At 38.2% G+C, this 6489-nt stretch overlaps 1 long non-coding RNA gene across 3 annotated transcripts in view; it reads left to right on the top strand.

Annotated features, from left to right (window-relative positions):
* Window positions 1-6489, top strand: part of LOC117830971 — a 153195-nt gene that overhangs the window by 103515 nt on the left and 43191 nt on the right. The gene's annotated exons all lie outside the window — the stretch shown is intronic.

The raw sequence follows: 6489 nt of genomic DNA, 5'->3' as shown, positions 1-6489 counted from the left end.
CATTTCCCAGTTTTTGAGCATGAACCTTATTGAGTTGTAAAAAAACAACTACCATTTATATTGAATTATAATTCAGGTTTTATGAGTCATTATTTAACAGGTGTGTTCTGATTGGTCAAAACACCATGACATGTGGGAAAAATCTGACCACACACGTCATATCAAATCTATCAAATCAGCCGCTTCACATCAGGGTCTTTTTCATCCTGTCAGGGTTCGAATCAACATTTACACCTGCTCACTATACATTAACCCTTATTTAAATAGTTTGAAGTGTAGTTTGGGATTCATACATTTAGCAGAATGGGCTAACTGTGGGAGTAAAACAGAACCATGGACTGAATGAATAAATTGGTAACTTGTGGAGCAATAAAAATGGAAACTCTTTAGGGTAAGAACAAAGGAGAAAGAAGAGACACAAAACTGCCAAAAGATAGATAGAAAGAGAAGAAAAAGAGAAAAAACATCTGGTCAGTGGCTCTGTGGCTTGAATTTAGGGTGTAGAATGACAACACACACACACAGAACAACACACAAACACAGATTTTACGTTCCCGGTCATTCCTCTATTTGACTGGAATTTTCAGTCTGTTTTAATGATCACCGTTTTGTCATAGTAAGCACGAATCACTATTGAACTAATTATCAGTTGCTGATCAGTCACTCACTGATCTCTTCATTGCTTTGCCCTGAAGTCTTGTTGTTGTGTGTAACAGACTTAACAAGGATCAGATGTTGGAAGTCAGTCGTCTGTGAGAGAAAAAAATGTTTCGTCACACCAGAAAACAATTTGTTTGATGCAGTGAAGCACCGCATACTCTGCTTTTTTTCCCCTCAACTACTTAGGAAGGCTGAAGGGGCTTCCCTCTCTGGGAAGGATTGTCATTCATATTTGTTTGCAGCACAGTATGGTTTACGACTTTGAATTCCAGGAATGAGGGATTATTAAAGGTATATTACATAACTGATATTGTGTGAAACAAAACTGTGCTTGAATACCTGTCTTACAGTAAATACCATTCTTCTTATACATAGTCATGGTTGATTGATTCATTCATTTAGTCAGAATGGAAATTTGTGCCTCTCAAATGATGAACAAATATTTTCTTTAGATCCGGCCACAATTCTTAAATCTTTCTTCCCTAAATGTGAAAGAAATGAGTCAGTCTCATTGTCTCTGCGTTTTTGCTGAAACTGCCGCTGCCTTAGAGGCCAAACTTCGAAGTCAAGCATTGTCAAAGTTCTGCTCTGAGGTCAGAACCCAAAGAAAACTGCAATCTTCACCAAAGAGCGACAGATTTCAGATCAGTCATTGTGATTGACTTTGCAGATTCCTGCTGACACTGGTCGCCTATTGCTCTGTTTGTCATGCCATGGATAGGTCTTGATTGCTCATGCCTAGAAGCAGAGTGCCATTAGGGACCAGCAGTTCGGCTCAGTGGTTCTAATTGTTTCATTGCGGTTAAGCTGGTGGCTTTGAACACATTATGGTCTTCAACCCAGCTCTTCAGAAATGGCCCTGGCAGTTAACTTTAATTACAGACACATTAAAGCACTTACGGACAAAAAGGAGGTCTTACGATATGCTAAGTTACAGATACACTACAGTCAGGGTCAAGCTTTGGGACAGATAACTCACAGTGGATACAAAATGTGACGATGATAATACACCAAAGCACTTTGGTCTGTTCGAAGCGTAAAAAATGAAGTGGTGATTTTAAATGTATTTAAATTGAGTACTTAAGGAGTTTGACTTTATTCCCCTCCTGTTGAGCCCTTTTTCATCATTCCATTGGAATGTAGTGCACAATCTCAAAATGGAAACAAACACAGATCAGTGTGTGAACTACAGCAATAAGAGACACGTAAGTAACACGTCTTTCACGGTCAGCCTCAGAAGGTACGCCAGACTACTCAGTGCAGAGACACGACCTTCTGCTCGCATAAACAAAGATGTTCTGGGACGGCAAAATGGAAATGTATGACTGGTGCTTTGTTTTAAGGGTGTTTTATGAATAACACACTGCAGCATTTTCAATGGACTCCTCATGATTTTTTTTTTAAAAAGGCAGAACTTTCCTCAAGTACATCCCTTTTCGGTTAATGTTACGATCTTCACATACTACAGTCTGGACAGTCTGGTTCCTGTCAATCTGATAATGATTGTTTTGTTTGGAAATTGCATTATGCAACATCGTATGAGCCACACATGAGTATTTCATGTGATGTGGGCACTGATCCAGATGATTATTGGAAAATAATATGACAAGTCTTCCTCGAGGGATTTCTTGAAATAGACTGACGGATCAGAATGAAGTTCAGTGACTAAAAGGTCATTACCAATGGAGACAAACACCACAGAGCAGGTCTGCTGTTCTTCCTCATCCACAGCTGTCGTCTAAAAGTGACAGTAGGAAGGGATAGTTTATTTCATAGGGCCGTGCTAAAAATTATGACTCAATATGAAGTCATAACAGATCTAATTATACATTTGGAGGAAAGTGCTGCCATATTTTGGTTTTTAGACACCAAACCTCGCATCTGTGAACCAGACATAACCCTCTGACATCTGCCTTACAGATCCGTCTTTACACCAACAGCACTGATGCTTTAATGAGCCATACAGTCGAACAAACAACACTCGGAGAGTTTAACTTCACAGAGCACGTAGGAGGTGTGTGCAGCAGGTGTTGAGGGAATTAATGGCTTGGGAATCAATCGGAAGTATTTGTTGCTTCTTTTGTGTGTTGGCTCAGTAAGATCGGCATAAACTAACATCATTAATGATGGATGTGTTGTAGGATATAGTTACTGTCAGTGGAAACACAGAGCCAGCAAGGCAGTCACAACATTTTTTACGCATGAAACTGGCCGTGGTTTGACCTTTCTGGTGCAGTTAGCTTAATGATTGAGAACATGGTGACTATAGCTTGGACCCAGGTTTAAGTCATCACATCGCAAACCTTTTCTGCTCTGTCCGAAGCCAGTTACATACTTCATTTGTCGACTATTGGTTTAAATTAAAAACTGATTCCTCATATCAGATCGTTCCACTCGTACAACTGAGTTTACATTTTGAAATGTAAGCCCAAGTTTTAAATGTTGCACATTGAATGATTGCCAGCTTGTTTCAACAGTCCCTCTGCGTAAGTAGATAGCCTACGTAGTTCAATAATGTTATCAACATGGAAGTAATCACTATGTGGCAGATGCGAGACACTAAAAAGCTGCTGTGTTTAATAGGATGGCCACTGGAATGCTAATTCTCATGCTTCATTTGCTATGGTTACAAATAACATTTCACAACAGCAATGTTCAATACCATCACTTGGTGAGTTGTTCGCTTATTGGCAGAAATTTAGTGCCGGGGAAATTAACTCACTGGCCTGGAGAGCCCCTTCCCCATGTGTTGCCCTCTTCAGTGCACAGTTCATGTTTCTATCCCTCCGGTTACTGGACGTTTGGCGTGACATGATTCAGAAATCAATCCATCCCATTGTTATGTTACACGAACTGCAGTCCAGTTTTTTAAATAATGAAATAATGGATTCAGACTGTTCCACATCACCGCAAGCTTTTCAGTTGTTTATAAAAATGACTCAACCGCACTCCTCTTGTTCATCATCATTTTAAACCCGCCCCATATCCGATAAATGTTTGTGATTGGCTAAATCAAAGCAAGCCAGCTGGAAATCTTTTAAACTGGAGGGAGACCAAATGAAACTACCAGAGCAAATAAAACTATACTACTGGTTAGCAGTTCATCTGTATAATTTCACTGACTTCTCTTAATTTATTCTGATGGAATTTTAGACAACACTTTAAGTTAGTCTACTAAGAATTTACAAGCAGTGTAGAAACATGTTGTTCTGTATGACATTGTAATTTAAGGATATGGAAACTAGTATTAAAGCATTTGGGGACAACTATAACTCCTCCTGTGGGCACTCACAAGTGGATGCTGGAACACAAATAGATTAGAAATACAAACGCTAAAATCCTTTTAACTGCTCATCTTCAAATGAAATTGATGAAAATGAAATATAATTGATGAGGTCCTTTTTAACCCAACTGTTACCCAATACTAATGAGTTTAAAATCCATTGTATGCGTATACTTGATTGTTTGCATTGAGTAATAAAGCCATGTTTGTTCTTTCAAACACAAAGCATTGTATTTATATCCCTGGTGGATCAGAAATCTAATCAAAAGTATTTGTTTCTTTTAAAAAGTGTATTGTTTTTTCATAATTGATTGAAATCTTGTGACCATGACCATCAAAAATTGTCCTATCTTTTACTTCAGAAAACAGGTCAACAGATCAACCCAAAGCCAACTTGTCCAGAGTCTAGATTAGTAACTTGACCCAGGCTTATAATCGTGTAATGCTTATGAATGCTTAATAGGGACTCAGTTTGGATGGATTAGGGGATATAAATCAAGAAAAAGTCCTTTCTAATCTTTCTTTGTTCATCAAAAAAAGATTAAGGGACTATGTTTTATGTTTTCCACTATGCATTAAGCTGACATCTTCTTCCATGTCATCGTACTGTCCAGTGGAGGTGTAAGGTCTTCCCTGAAATATTGATGTAGGTGCTGGGAGTGTTGGTTCCGGGTGAATTATGCAACAGGTGAATTAGTTCTGGTTTCAGAGAAAGCGAGCAGATGGATAAATTAATTATTGTCGCTTCTTCTCTGCTGAAACAATTAAATGCAGAAAGAAGAAAAGAGAAATATCATGAATTAACCCCTTTATCTTACAAGTTAACAAGTAATAATCTGGGTGTATACTGGTTTTGCTGGGTTAAAATAGTATTAGACATTCAAAGTATGTATAGATATACTGTATGTTGTTGCATGACATGTCCAGAACACTATGCAAGCGTGCACAAGTGATTAAGACATACACCTCAATCTTGCCTCAGACACAGCAGTAACCTGCTACATTTCATTTAACAGATATAAAGAGCACCTTCAACATTACTATAATGAAGTTTGACATTCAGTAAACTGGCACATCTGTCACAGTCCAGACATGTATATATAGTAAAAGAGGGACAGAATGAAGGCATGAGGGAGAAAGGGGGGAGGTATGGGGAGGAACTGGTGAGGGGGAGAGGGAAAGAGAGGGATGGAAAGAGAGGTAATTGTCTTTGATGATTGATGATTCCCGTGGGTTACTTGTTTATTTCACCAGGCAGGAGGTTGAAAGCAGACAAGGCCTGGGACCAATCAGTGGTCATCATAAAAAGCAGGAAGAATGCCAGAACCAATCAAAAGCTGGTTCATTAGAGGGCGGGATAAGAGAGATAGAGTCATGTTGTCTGAATGCATTTAAACAGGAAAGGTGAAAAGTTTCCGGCATTTTTACAAATCACCTACTAAAGCTTTGCTCTAGTTAAACTTGTCTGTTGTGTTTAGCTTAGAGGCAATTCAAAGTTTTTAGTCTGGATGTTCTAGTAATATGGTCCTCTTCAGCTAGTGCCCTTCAGTCTGTTGGTCCATCACTTTTGACAGCACTGCAGTTTCCCAACATCTGTTCATTGAACACCATGGGATTTGGTACTGACTATAGACTGTATAAAACATCGACAACACAACCGCTCCCTTCAAGTGAAGGCAAAATCTTTAGCGCTCCCCTTTAGGACTGTCTGCAGCCCGCCTGTAATTTGTTGTCAGTGAAGGGTTGCAGTGGTATTCTAATATGAGCGTTCACCAAAAATACACAGCAGACATCTGAATTTGTTGTAGTGTCTAAAATAATAATTTCATGTTAAAAAACAAAGCTTTCTCACTTTGCATGTGAACATCTTACCTTAGTTTATATAATGGGGTACAACGTCTATGCTTAACATCATTTGAATACAATAGAATTAAGTTCACACATGCTATTGGCCACCATTTGATGAATAAGTGCAGTTTAGTTAGAGGAAAAACACATTTTTGGAAGAGACATTTGTCAAACAGGTCATGTGTAAAGCATTAAAACAGCAGGTAAACATATAGTAATCATAGTTAGTAAATGCTAATATGTACTCATTTATTATTTATATGTGTGTGCGTGATGAGGTACTGCATTTAATTGTAGCTATGTCAAATTAGAATCTGAAAAGTTAACCCTGATGTTATTACCAATAGCTAGCTTACAAAAAGTGATCAAACGTGGCGGTTTAACATTGCCCATCACAAATTTGATTATGTTGAATATTATGTAAAAAGGAAATTATCTGAAGACAAAAAAACTTCTCCTGCTTGCTAACTTTCTCCTCATAGTCAAACTTTACTAGCAGAGTTTTAAATATCACCACTTCCAGGTGAATTCTAAATATCAACTCAGCTTTTTTCATAGACAATCTGAACACAGGCACTAAAATTCAGTATGAAGAAATAACCAATCTTTTCACTGATGTCTATCTTGACTCTCATTTTACTATGCAAACCATGAAGAGGCATCAGCATCAGAGTGAGACTTTTTCAAAATTGCTGCAG

Source organism: Notolabrus celidotus, chromosome 19 (assembly GCF_009762535.1).
Source record: "Notolabrus celidotus isolate fNotCel1 chromosome 19, fNotCel1.pri, whole genome shotgun sequence".
In the NCBI taxonomy this organism is placed as follows: domain Eukaryota; kingdom Metazoa; phylum Chordata; class Actinopteri; order Labriformes; family Labridae; genus Notolabrus; species Notolabrus celidotus.
The sequence above is the reverse complement of the archived record's forward strand: the minus strand, read 5'-3'. Positions and strand labels throughout refer to the sequence as shown.